We start from the raw sequence: 14,428 nt of genomic DNA, 5'->3' as shown, positions 1-14,428 counted from the left end.
GTTAAAGAAATTCCGGTAACCACAACCCCAGCTACTGGGGGGAATACCGGCTACACAGTTTTTACAAACACTACCCCGGCTACCCAAGCCGGGGCAAGTGAAGTAAATTTTACGAACACTACCCCAATTACCCAAGCTGGGGCAAGTGCAGTAAATGATCGCCCACTGGGATTCACCGATACCCAGTTTGAAAAACGAACAAGACTCCCCCGCCAAACTCTCGATGAAGTTAAGGCATGGGCGGAGGCACGTCAAAAGGAATTCCAAGCTGAGTTGGACGAACGCTTGCGTTCCGTCCAACAGGCCGACGAATTCGAAGATTACTTGGACAATGACTCGGAGGAATCCGACTCCGACGCGAACCCTCGCCATAGGGCAAAAGGGAAGCGTAAGGAAACGGACTCCCAACCGAGAAGGCATTTTGGACAAGCCTTCAAACCAAAAAGCACAGGTGGAAGTCCACGAGACTTCTCCAAAACATTCAGACCAAACGTTGCAAATGTGGGAACGTCCAAATTTGCAAGGGACATTGCAGAAGCAATTGCCCCAAAAAGTGCCAAACAAATGTCCAGCATAGGCACATATGATGGTATATCCGACCCAGATGATCATTTGAACAGATTCATAGCGGGGGCAACCGTCAGTAGTTGGACGGAACCTACGTGGTGTTACATGTTCCAAATGACGCTGGTCGGGGCTGCTAGAGCGTGGTTCGATCGTCTACCGGTCAACCACATCTACGACTAGGCTGACTTCCAACAGAAGTTTAGCCAACACTTCAGCCAGCAAAGAAAGTATACAGAGGATCAATGGACAATCCTCAAGTGCATTAGAGAAAAAGACGAATCTTTGCTAGACTTCATCACTCGCTTCAATTCGAAGAAGCTAAGTCTGGGTAACATTAGCGAAGATCTGGTTCGCGCTGCCTTTATTCAGGGCGCGAACGACCCAGAGCTCATCCGCACCTTAACGGGTAAAGATGGCATGCCATCCACATGGGATGCCATCATGACAGCAGCTAAACGCTTTGCGGAAACGGAGAAGCAACTGGGTAGAGATCTCCCACAGAGCACAAACCTCTACACCCAGAAAACAAGGGAAGACAACGTCCTTACCGCCCGATTAAACAAAAAGCGAAAGCTAGGCATTTGCAGTCAAGGGTAAACTTTGACACCTCATCCGGCTTGCAAAATCGGTTAGGCGGAAGGGATAACGTACAGTCAAATAAGAACTCCAGATGGACGCCGCTCACCAAAAGCGTCACAGAGATATTCGCTACTGAGGAGCTCCCATGGCCAAAGCCTCAAATAATCCGACATCGTCACAATGCTGATCGGAGTAAATACTGTGACTTTCACAGGACAAAAGGCCACAACACCGAAGAATGCATAGACGTAAAGGACATGGTCGAAGCATTTGTCAAAGATGGGACGCTCGCGCACCTCGTGGCGCAATGAACGCTGAGCAGGCTGATGCGTGTAGAACCCCAGCTGGGGAAAACACGAATAAAATTCCAGCTTCAATATGGAGACTACATGCTGCGTAAAGAACGAGATCCCGAACCAGGTGCGTATCGGCTCGATGGCACTCCCATCCCAACAACATGGAAGGGAGCTCATTTACACAGTTTGCATGTAAATCAATTCCAAATTTGTAAAGAAAAGGCCAAGAGCCACTTCTAATGGAAATGATTCTCCTTAAAACATCGAAGCTGATGATTTTACATTTATACTTTTATGAACTATTAACACGGATATGCCGGTTTTCACCGCATAATTACGTGAAGTCGTTGCATGGGGAAGGCGGCAAAACCCGCATAAACCCAAAAAACGGCAAACCTTCACGCAGGTCAGATATGGGTAAAGTTTAGCCATCCTACTAAGTGCAAGTGACGGGTCCTACCCGCACAATCACGAAAGAGGAAGCAAAACTTCACACCTATTATCTACCACGTTCAAAGGTTAACTTATCCTCAAGAAAAGGATGAGGAAAAACTACACGCAGGTCAGATATGGGTAAAGTTTAGCCATCCTACTAAGTGCAAGTGACGGGTCCTACCCGCACAATCACGAAAGAGGAAGCAAAACTTCACACCTATTATCTACCACGTTCAAAAGTTAACTTATCCTCAAGAAAAGGATGAGGAAAACCTACACGCAGGTCAGATATGGGTAAAGTTTAGCCATCCTACTAAGTGCAAGTGACGGGTCCTACCCGCACAATCACGAAAGAGGAAGCAAAACTTCACACCTATTATCTACCACGTTCAAAGGTTAACTTATCCTCAAGAAAATATGAGGAAAACCTACACGCAGGTTAGACGCAGGTAAAGTTTAGCCATCCTACTAAGTGCAAGTGACGGTCCTACCCGCACAATCACGAAAGAGGAAGCAAAACTTCACACCTATTATCTACCACGTTCAAAGGTTAACTTATCCTCAAGAAAAGATAAGGAAAACCTACACGCAGGTCAGATATGGGTAAAGTTTAGCCATCCTACTAAGTGCAAGTGACGGTCCTACCCGCACAATCACGAAAGAGGAAGCAAAACTTCACACCTATTATCTACCACGTTCAAAGGTTAACTTATCCTCAAGAAAAGATAAGGAAAACCTACGCGCAGGTCAGATATGGGTAAAGTTTAGCCATCCTACTAAGTGCAAGTGACGGTCCTACCCGCACAATCACGAAAGAGGAAGCAAAACTTCACACCTATTATCTACCACGTTCAAAGGTTAACTTATCCTCAAGAAAAGATAAGGAAAACCTACACGCGGGTTAGACGCAGGTAAAGTTTAGCCATCCTACTAAGTGCAAGTGACGGTCCTACCCGCACAATCACGAAAGAGGAAGCAAAACTTCACACCTATTATCTACCACGTTCAAAGGTTAACTTATTCTGCACATGGAAAATTGCTAATTTAAACTAAAGTATGCAAGTCATATAACGTTTATAAAGCAAGGAATCCAATAAAAGAAGCGGTCCTACCCGCACAAAGATTTATATTTCAAAATGATTCATTACAAGAATGGCCGGATAACTACCCGCCTACAAGAAAATAAATCTATACAAGCTAAATCTATCATAGCAGTGGGAATGGATCTTCAGGATCAGGCTTCAGGGCCACTTCCACTTGGACCAGTCCCATCAGTAGAGCGTGGCAGTTCAAGGAAAGCTTTGAGGATAGTTAGCCCATCATCAGCAGCAGCGACTTCGTTCACCTTCTCCACCACCGGATGCGGGAAGGCAGCATACTGGTTCACTGCTTGGTCGTAAATAGCTTCAGTATCCACATTATACAAAGGGAAGTTGGAAGGCGGGACGCCTTTCTCAACGAACCCTAGACCAAGCAGGAAGCCGGCCCGTTCCCCATCCTCGTGAGAAGCGTTGAGGGCTGCGCTCATAGCATCGTTGTAAGATGTCTCTGAGAAGACCCGATGCACAACCTACAAAAGAAAATATATAAGTGTCAAAACCTTTTCTATTTACAAAGAAAAGCGTAAAGACAATAAAAGCTTACCTGAGACAACGCTTCTCGAAGAAGCCATTCCTTGGCAACCAGAGCTTCCTGGAGGGCAGCTTGAGCTTCGTTACGGGCGCGATCGGCTTCACTCCTGTTAAGGTTGGCAAGCAACACTTCTTTAGCCGCAGCCTCTTCGACACCCTTTAGCTTACGCTCAGCATGGTCAAGCACCCCCCTCTGGTCCAAGATTTCTTGGAGCTTTTTAGCGTCTTCCATCGCCAAGGCATCATGAGCCTGCTGGAGAGCCTCTAATTTGGCTTTAAGTTCTTCATTCTCCACGCGTAGAGGCTCAGCAACAGCTTCAGCCTTGGTGGCCCTCTCGGTTGCGTTCCTCGCAGTTTCCTTAGCCAGCCGAAGCTGTTCATTAACAGCTTGGGCAGCCTTGAAACGGGCCTCGAGTCGAGCCTGAACTTCAACCTCGAGGGCCTTGAAGGCCTTCTCCTTCTCCGCAGCCACTGCGGCAAGTTTTTGGTTCTCCTCCCGGACAGCCCACGCCTAAGCTACTTCCTTAAGGCGAGCTGCTTTTAACTTGTCGTTTTCACGACAAAGCAGCTCGACGCGCGGCTGCATCCGGGCCAGGAGAACCCGAAGCTCATTGGTTAGCCTACCCTCCTGGTAGCTAGCCATGGCTTCCCCCAACGCACCACTGGGAGCAGCGTGACGAGCCCATTCCACGCACTCCACAGGGGTGCGAAGGGTTGTTCCTCGGCGAATGTTCCATCGTGGAACATACACTTCATTGGAATCCGACACTGCAAAAAAGCAAAGCAGTTAGGAAAAAATGATAAAAATATATATATATATATATATATATATATATATAATGGGCCAAAATAACCCTACGCATCTGTAGGGTCAATAACAGGCCGATAGCCGCCAAACCCATCACCTGAACCCAAAGGAAATCCATCCAAGAGGTCAGGCAGATGAGAAGGTGGCAAAGATTGGCGAGAAGCCCCATGCATACCTGATGGACCGGCCGTCGTTGCCGGTGGCGGGGGCATGGTAGCAGCCGCCGCGGTCGTCGCCGCGGGATCCGCAGCAATAGTAACCGCCGGCTCGGTGTAAGATGCTGTAAAAATAGCACTCACAGCCGGCGGTGACGTCATCTCAGTTGGAACAGTCGGCTCAAAGGAGTGAGCAACTGAACCAGCGGAGGCAGGCGCAGGCGCCTGAGTCGTCGCCTCAGGTAGGCTGACCGGGCCTACCGTCATTGGCGGGGAGGTACTCCTCTGCGCTCCACCCTGGAATGCGTCAACATCCACGCCTGCGTAAAGAAGATAAGTGTTAAAAGGATATTAAGCTATGAAGATAAAAGCTAAAGGAATTTGTACTTACGGGTTTTCTTGAGCCTGAAAGTACGGACGGGCGGGGATGAACCCGATGGAGCCGGCCTCTTCACGCCGGTCACCGTCGTCATCCTGGGCTCTTCGGTGACAGTTGTCACAGCCTCCGGAATGGTGATCTTATCACCACCGGGATTCCCCGCCACCTCTTCGCTCTCGGTCCCCGAGTCAGACAGAGGCACCGGATCGGCAGTGGAGGCCACCTTATCTTTCCCCTTCCCGCCGGCAGCCTTCTTCTTCCGCACCAACGGAGGACCATCTGCGGATTCTTCATCAGAACATATGATTAAAGGAATTCCAGCAGAGGTTTCAACATTGAGGGGGCGAGGGTCGAATAGCGCCTTACCTGGCCGACGGGCGCTAAGGATCTCATGGCCTAGCGGATAGACCTCCACGAACCGATCCGCAGTTTGTTCTAGGATGGGCAACTCGTTCTCGTCTAGAGCCCGAGTACCCATCCGAGCGGGACCGTCAGCCTCCCGCGGGTTCAGGAGCGACTTCAAGTCGTTCCCCTCTGAAATAAACAAGAAAGAAGTTAGAAGAAATTCAAAATCAACAAAAGGAAACAAAGCATACCGTAAGGAACAGAGTTCGAACCATATTCAAGGACGATTGGGATTTTTTGCGCATCCGCCGCCTTCCACACCCGGCTCATCCCCAACATCACCATCCCGGACTCCGCAAACCGGTAAACCGGAGATTGGACCCGGGAAATCCTCGAAAACCATTCCGCCTCCTCGTAGTTGGAGGCGTGAAGGCTGGGAAGAACTTGCCCGTTCTTAAACTTCATGGCAAGGGGGATGGCGCGGGCGGAGATGTAGAAGAACTCCCGCCTCCACGCGCGAAGACTGCGCTCGGTGGCATAAATCTTCAAACCCTTAACCCGGGTTATCAACGTATACCACCCCTGGATGCACCTCCAAGTGTAGAAGGTCATCAGGCGGTCAACATAGGGCTCAACGCCCAAAATCCGGCACACCCACTCGAAGTGGCGAATCTTGGCGATCGCCATGGGGTGCAACTCGGTCAAATGAACACCGTGCCTCTCAAGGACACGGTAAACAAACTTTGTCAATGGGAACCTAAGATTCCCATAAACAAAGAATGCAGCATAAACCCCGATCTTGCCTCTGGGGGCATCGTACACCGTCTGGTGGGGTTCAGGAAACTCAGGCTCGAGAGACTCGAGCATGAACTTCCTGACGACGTACCGATACAGATCGCCAGGCAGAGCACACTGGCACTCGCCAGCAGTACTCTTGTCGTCAGCAGTAGATTCGAGATCACGAGACATCTTGTAAAAGAAGAAGAAAACGATTTCGGGAGAATGCTTGCCTGAAAAGGTGAGTATTCGCCGGAAATCGCAAAGAAGATGAAGAGAAGAGTGAAAGTGTGGATTACAAAGAACCCTCTCCCCCTTTATATACTAATCGCAATTAATGCGATGCATTTAATGCGGAAGAGAGAGAAATCGAAGGTGCAATGAAACTATGACACGTGGCAAAAAGCAAGCTGGCAACAGCTGTTGACAGCTTGCATACCATTAATTTCGCGGCCACGCGCCCGAAAAATCGCGCCCACGCGCCTGAAAAAGCGTCTGGAATGACCATGTACTGTCACGTCACCATAACTTCCTGCACGTCCTGACACAGTCAGAAGAAACCGTCGCACGACGTTTCAGAGGTTTGGACTGTTCTTATCCTTTCACCAACTCTTCGAATTTCAAAATTCAAAATTCAAAAAGATTCAAAAGTAAGCGGGAAAATACCCATTACCTTGGCAAACAAGTAACCATAAGACGGATGCGGGTACAGTGTTAAGGCAAAACCCTTCACATACCTAGCACCCGCAGGGAATTGAAGCCAAGTAAACCTTGGCGAACAAATAACCGTAAGACGGATGCTGGTACAGTGTTAAGGCAAAACCCTTCACATACCTAGCACCCGCAGGGAATTGAAGCCAAGTATACCTCGGCAACCAAGTAACTATAAGACGGGTGCGGGTACAGTGTAAAGGCAAAACCCTTCACATACCTAGCACCCGCAGGGAATTGACGCCAGGAATACCTTGGAAGTAAAGTAACCGTAAGACGAGCGCTGGTACAGTGTTAAGGCAAAACCCTTCACATACCTAGCGCTCCGCTGGGAATTGAAACCAAGAAGGATCTTCTGGGCAATGCTTGCGGAAACGGAAATAACATCCCCGCATAGCGGGAACGTCGAGAACTACGTTGTTTGAAGCTCCAGGATGGAATTGGTGGTTTTAACATAATTGATCACTATGTTCAAAACTACCAAAACCTCATGGAGAATCCATACAAGTGGGACTCAACGCTCCTGACTTGCGAGGAGGTTACAGACCTACCCGCACCATACCCAAAGACCAAGCAGGAAACTCGGGAATTTCTGCAAGTGACAAGGACTTCCGCGGGAAGAATCCCCATGGAAAACCTTAAAAAACCCTTTCCAAAACCCTTTGCTTAAGTCCAAAAGTTCACCTCACTTTATTAAACACGCATGAGAAGAACATTGGACTGGGGGGACTTGAAGAGGTAGGTCCCAGCAGAGCCCAGTTGGACCCGCAAGACTCACCTTGAACAGGGACGTCTGCGCAGAAACCAACTGGATCCGCAGGACCAACCATGCTCAGAGACGTGACGTCCTTACGCGCAGTACGCAAGCTGTTCCCGCAGGAAATGCCTCCCAATGGTGAAGAACTCCGCCTGTCCCCGCAGCCTCGGATACAAGCCATAAGGGAAGGCCACCCGCGCAGCAAGGCTACACGCACAAGGCACTTAGCTCTCAATCACTCAGTGTCACCTGAAGGAATGAGCGAAGCCGGGAACAATCCCGCACAAGGGCGGGAGGGGGAATACTCCCGCCCAAATAAGCCAGTCCGTACGATACGGGAAGATCTTCTGTACTGTACCTGACGAGGTATGGGAAAAAGATCTGACTAAAGATACGACAGCTTATTGACAACAGTATGGCGAGCAGCATGCTCCTGTACTGTATGTCACTATTAGCCGCTGCCTACTCACCAACTCCTGTCATACCACGTGCGTAGCCGGCAGTTGGTGGAAAAGGAATAGTATACAGCAGGCCTGGTCACTATCAGCCGCTGCCTACCCACCAACTACCAGCAGGGCACGTGCGTAGGCTACTGTTGGTTGAACAGGAACACTGTTGCAGCCGGCCACACCTCCTTGGAAACCTACCTTCGGCTATAAATACCACAAATGGTATGACCATCTCATCTTATCTTGTATTATCATATTATACCTGATATCTGCTCTAGCAATCTCTTAATATACATTTATATTTAAAGAGCAATCTAGTCTGATTCTCACGCCGGAGGGTGGTCACAAGGAGGAACCCCCCCCCCCCCTTCTCAGTGACAAGCTTACGGTGTCTGTTTTGCAGGTTATCAGAAGAACCATCTTCTCAGGGTCTAACCCCTCGTGGGAAACATCTATCTAACCCCCAGGTTACTCGTAATCTGCCCGGGGTTCGGTTAGTGTTTCTTCAGGCGGGCATAAAAGTGAAACGCAAGATAAAATTGGTTAAATTGGAAAATGTAACAACTAAGAGCTCGGGTGGATTGTGTGTTGGGTAGCTTAGAGACGTTAATTTCAATATGGTGGTTGTGGTACAAGACGAAGGAGAACAAGATTTGGAGGAGGGGTGGTTCACGCCTTGCGCAAGTGTTATTGTATTTCTAATAGTTGGAAAATATGTTCGAATACTTATCATCAAGCAAGGTTTTTTTTCAACGGTTTTATTTTATATTTTCATTTAAAAGATAAGTTATAAAGAAAATAAATTTTCAATTTATATTATTCGTTTTTATAAAAACCTTAATTTGTTTTAAACTCGTTTTGGTGTTCAATTTTAAGTTGCGTATTTGTTATATCTTAGCTATTTTTTCATTAAACTCATCATGTTGTAAACCTTATAGAGTACTATTTTATAAAAATATGACTTAATAATTTATGAAAGGGCATGTTTAAAAGCACAATGGTCATAGAATTAGTTTGATAGTTGTTATAGGCGATTGAATTCATTTCAGTTTAGTCGATATGAAAGCTAGCATAGCTAATGTCGCATTTGAAAGTGAGATATCACTATTGATTGATACATTAATGCCCTCTATAAGCATGTCTTCCAACTGCTAAGAAGCTTCACAGTTATCATATCAAGGATATGGTGTAAAAACATGAATGTTTCTCACATATATGTCTCTCACCAGACGTTTCACACGCTTCTCCACCAGACCGACCGTATTGGTTATGTCTAGTCAGTCTTGTCGATTATGGGTTGGTTATCGCTAATTCGTTATGTGGGTTATGTTTGCTCACTCTTATTCAAAGGTTGAATGCAGTGGCGAATGATGCTTATAACTTATTGGACAATTTTAATACGAAACATAACTCAAATATGCTCGTTCGTACGCATAAGAATCCAATATTCTATCTTTGTTAGGATGGACACTGGTATGAAAGTAATGAAATGACAATACATATTGAACATAACTGCATAAGATCAGTATTAACTAGTAACTTTGCATTAGGTAATATAACTCCCAACTAAAGAGTTGATAATCAATCCACCATAATTACAAACCAAACATACACAAGTTACAGTCAAGTGATTCTAACCTTGAAACCGACACTGACACTAGCCGACTGAACAAAGCCGAGGCCACAGTCAACAGCAGTTCAGTATGCAGCCACACTAGCAGACTGACAATCATCAGCATCCACCCAAACTTCATTTAACCTCCCAAAAAACTTTAGCGGAGAATTATACTGCGCAATCGAGTATGCAAAGTTACTAGATGCAGAAGCAGAGTATTGTGACACTCAAGCTGGTGGCCAGCTTCTCCGCCTCTTCAACCGTGTTCTTTTCTCTCGCGAAACCAGAGAACTGGCGGACCGCTTTGCAAGTGGTGGTCCATGAATCAGGTTTAAGGTTAAGTTCAGGAAAAGGAAGTGGCGGCGAAGTTTGGAATTTTTCAGGTAAGTAGAAATGAACCACATATGTTGATGAATCAAGAGGACCTGTTCTGCTTGTTAAAACTGGTATAGTCATCGGTACACGCGAATTGTTCAAATTCGTACCTTCGATGTACTGGAACAACCTGTAAAATATTACTATATCGGATTAATTTGGGATGTCGGTAGAGCGCAGGCACCACCGCAGGCAACCTTTTAAAAAATTTGTTATTTAGTTATTTAATTTAAAAGAATATGTTCTTTTTTGGGCTTACGAATTTATGTTTACAACTTAACGTCGATACTGTCAATATCGACTGAATTTACGTTAGTTCGCCTCTGTAATGCGCATTTTTTTTGTATATGGGCGTTGACGAAGTCACGAAGTTATTTTTTGGTTTAGTTTTTCTAGTGCCGTAACCCAATAAAAACCGAATTTGTGTCGACTCGCAGCCGCACGCGTAGGCTTGCCAACCAACTATTAATTTCTTTTAAATCATAAGCTATACGAGTGCTAACATCACTTTGGCAGTTACTAATTTACCTTTGGGGTTTATTTTAGCTAGGGGTGCAAACGAACCAAGCTTCTGACACTCAGATCGATAAAAAGCTCGAAACGCGCCAAGCTTTTTCGAGCTCGAGCCAGGGCTCCTCAAATAAAGCTCGTTTAGTTTTCGAGCCCGACTTCGAGCCGTGTGTATCTTTAAGTTCTACTTATTTTGGACTTTTATGCATTAATTTTATATGTCAGCCAAGCTAAGCCCGAGTCTCAAATAAAGCTCGTTAAGTTATCGAGCCCGAGCTCGAGCCATGTGTATCTTTAAGCTCTACTTATTTTGGAATTTTATGCATTAATTTTATATTTCAGTCAAGCTCGAGCCAAGCTAAGCCCAAGTCTCAAATAAAGCTCGTTTAGTTTTCGAGCCCGCTCTCGAGCAGTGTGTATCTTTAAGTTCTACTTATTTTGGACTTTTAAGTTTTATGCATTAATTTTATATTTCAGTCAAGCTCGAGCCAAGCTTTGTCTTGTTTAACCGAGCTTAGACTCAGTTAAGATATTTCCCAAAATGTATTAAATTATTACTTAAAAACTTATATAAATTAATTAATAAGTAATAAACGAGCCAACTAGGGGTGCAAAGGAGCCGAGCCCGAGCTTGACTTGGCTCGAGCTCGGCTCGTTAAACTTATATGGAGCTCGAGCTCGGCTCGTTTTATTTATTATTTATATATAAAAATTAATAATTGTAAATACTTTAATATACATTAAAAAATTATATAAATGCCCAGGCTCGTTTAGAATCGTGAGCCAGCTCGAGCTCGATAAGCACAAGCTCGTTTATTAAACGAACTTACTTTTAGGCTCGAGCTAGGCGCTGGCTCGATTAAGCTCGACTCGATCGAGCTTTATCACGAGCCAATCTGGAGTACACCCCTAGAGCCAACCCCAAGCTTGAAAAAACAACTCATAAACCTCGAGCCTAACCGATACAGACCAAACTTGGGTGATGGGACCCAAGTTTAAAAATTATATTAATAGATGTCGGGTCATAACATTACAATTCATGACCCGGTAAAATTAGGGATATTTTAATTAATTTCTAAACCTCTTATCATACAATAAGCAAATTGAAGGTGAAACCCGTGGAAGCCATTGTTGGTGGCTTTACGAAAGTTGGTTTGTTTAACGGGAGCAGTCATCCAGACGGAGTGGCTGTATAATCTGATCTCGAATTCTGATTCGGAGTGGATCACGGTGTACGGTGGTGATTCATATGCGTTGATTAACACTAATTTGCAGACGATGAAGATGATGATTGTTAATAAGAGGGTTAAATTCATCTTCTCTATTGTTCTGTTCTATCAAGAAGGTTGGTCAGATTAATATTTTGTACTTAGGATTGAGTGCTTGAGAAGTCGAACGAATATATTCATTTGATATTTTAAGTTCGCATGTTGTTCATTTTGAGTCGAACGAATATATTCATTTGATATTTTAAGTTCGCATGTTGTTCATTTTGAGTCTAACTGATGGGTCATTGGCTACGCTTACTGCTGATTTCTCCAATGCCTTCAACTTAGTAGATAGGACGACCCTTCTACATGAGGTTCGGAGTCGATGTCCTTCCATTTCTCTTTGGGTGGATTTTTTATATGGGCAGTCGGCTAGGTTATATGTGGGTGATACTTTCATTAAATCCACCACTGGGGTTCAACAGGGGGACCCTCTTGGGCCTCTCCTTTTTGCCTTAGCTTTGCACCCACTTGTTCACCAAATCAGAGATCGGTGCAAGCTTCTCTTTCATGCTTGGTACTTGGATGATGGCACGATTATCGGGGATACTAGAGAGGTAGCCAAAGCATTAGATATTATCAGGTCTGAGGGGCCTCGTTTGGGTCTTGAATTAAACGTTAAGAAAACAGAGTTATTTTGGCCAACTTGCAATGGGGTGAAGGCACAGGATGGGTTGTTCCCTTGCGGGATTGGAAGGCCGGTGCTTGGCGTGAAACTCCTTGGTGGTGTTGTAAGCCAGGATGCGGGGTTTATCAGCAGTTTGGCTATGAAAAGGGCATCTAGCGCTGTGGAACTGATGAGCTGTCTCCCAAGACTTCGGGATCCTCAATGCGAGCTTCTTTTGCTTCGCTCATGTATGGGAGTCGCCAAGCTTTTGTTCGGTTTGAGAACATGCCAACCTATGTATGTGGGGGAAGCTGTTTCTATATTTGACAATGGTCTTAGAAGGGCGATTGAGGACATCGTGGTTTGTGGAGGTCCGTTCTTTGGGGATCTCCAATGGAGGTTGGCGTCACTTCCGATCCGTTATGGGGGTTGGGTCTCTGTTCGGCCGAGGATGTATCTACATATGCTTTTGTGGCTTCGAGAGCACAGTCGTGGTGTTTGCAAGACCATATTCTTCGGGGTTGTGATATTCATAGGTTGGACTCTGATTATGGGTGTGCGATGGATCGTTTACGTACTTCACTTCCAGATTTTGATCTTAGCGGGTTCTCTAATAAGGACACCGCCCCCCCTAAAGCCCAACATGTTGTGGCGAGTGCCTTATTTAGTGGAATCGTCAAGAGTTTAGAAGTGAAGTTTGATCTATCCCCTCGCCAAAAGGCGGTGTTTGAATGCCTTCGGGCTCCTCGGGCTCAGGATTTTCTAACGGCTATCCCCATTGAAGGATTAGGCCAACGTATGTCGGGTTTGGAGTATCGGGCTATCCTTAAGTACCGGTTAATGATCCCTATGTTCCCGACGGATGAACCTTGCCCAATTTGTCGCAAGGTCTGTTTGGATTCTTTTGGTGACCATGCGGTGCATTGCAAAGAATTGCCTGGCTTTAAATACAGACATGATCTGGTTAGTGATGTTCTTAAACGGGCAGGGATTTCTGCTAAAAAGGAGGCCCCTGTTAATTTTCTCACGGATCCTATTGAAGGGAGGTCTACTTTACGACCAGCTGATATTCTTGTGTTCGGGTGGGCAGGGGGAAACACGCCTGTGTGGATCTTACAGGAGTGTCTCCTCTTGTTGGGCTCAGGGACCGTGGGTTTGTTGTGGGTCAGGCTGCGTTGAAGGCTGAATCGGGCAAAGTTGTTAAACACGAGAAAGCTTGTTTAGATAATCAACATGTCTTTCTACCATTTGCCTTTGATACATTTGGTTTTCTGGCTCCAGAGGCTGTGAAATTTTTGAGTAGGGTTCAGCGCGTCGTACACGGAACCTCTTCAGCTTCTAGGTCTCAAAGCTTCGTTTTTAGCAGGATTGGCTTTGCTGTTCAAAAGGGGGTTGCGGCGCAGCTTGTTGCCCGTTTGCCTGCCACTTTATTGTAATCGTTTTATAGTAAATTATATAAAACTTCGATTATTTATAAGTTTCGGTTTGTTAAAAAAGAAAATAAAAATTAAATTTTTATACTTATTGAATGATAGATTGATCTTATATGTGGTTAAACAAATTTCTTTTAACATTTGAGTTCTTGTTGTGTTCTTTATACGTGAGTTAGGGTGTAAACGAGTCAAGTCAAGTTTTAATTTGGCTTGCTTAACTTATAAAGGGCTTGAGCTCGAGCTTAATTTTTTAATAGTTCTACAAGCTTAAGTATGGCTCGGGCTCGACTCGTTTATTATTTATTATATAATTATATATTATTATTATGATTATGTAAATTTTTTATTTATAACTTTTGATGTAACATAAGGTTTACTATATGGTAATTTCTATCATATTTTTGTATATATGATAATTATCATATAAATAAATGTTAAATATATTTTAAAGAAGTCGTCTAAATAATAAGCCCGTTTAGGCTCATGAGCCAGTTTGAGTTCAGACTTTATTATTAAACAAGCTTATTTGTGAGGATCTCGAGTAGCTCGAGACCGCATAATGTTACACCCCTAGTTGTAGGTCGGTACTTTAAAAGTCTAGTACTTTAAAAATTAAAATTAGTTAAAATCATTGGTCATTCATGATTTTTATACCATTTATAGCTGTAATTTAATCATTAATCATTTTAGTCACTACTATAACCACTATTTAATTAAATTAAATCGTTGTC

General features: G+C 44.9%; 1 pseudogene across 1 annotated transcript; it reads right to left on the bottom strand.

Moving 5' to 3' along the window:
* Positions 1 to 9,462: 9,462 nt before the first annotated feature.
* On the bottom strand, positions 9,463 to 11,754 carry LOC143562426 (uncharacterized; annotated as a pseudogene). The gene is made up of 2 exons (XR_013140480.1): positions 11,506 to 11,754; positions 9,463 to 10,009 (listed from the first exon to the last, which is right to left on the bottom strand). The product of XR_013140480.1 is annotated as an uncharacterized LOC143562426 (transcript).
* Positions 11,755 to 14,428: the final 2,674 nt, after the last annotated feature.

Source organism: Bidens hawaiensis, unplaced genomic scaffold, assembly GCF_021521415.1.
Source record: "Bidens hawaiensis isolate Kalapana, Puna unplaced genomic scaffold, B.hawaiensis_p1.1 tig00021017_1, whole genome shotgun sequence".
NCBI classification, from domain to species: domain Eukaryota; kingdom Viridiplantae; phylum Streptophyta; class Magnoliopsida; order Asterales; family Asteraceae; genus Bidens; species Bidens hawaiensis.
This window is presented reverse-complemented; position numbering and strand designations above follow the sequence as displayed.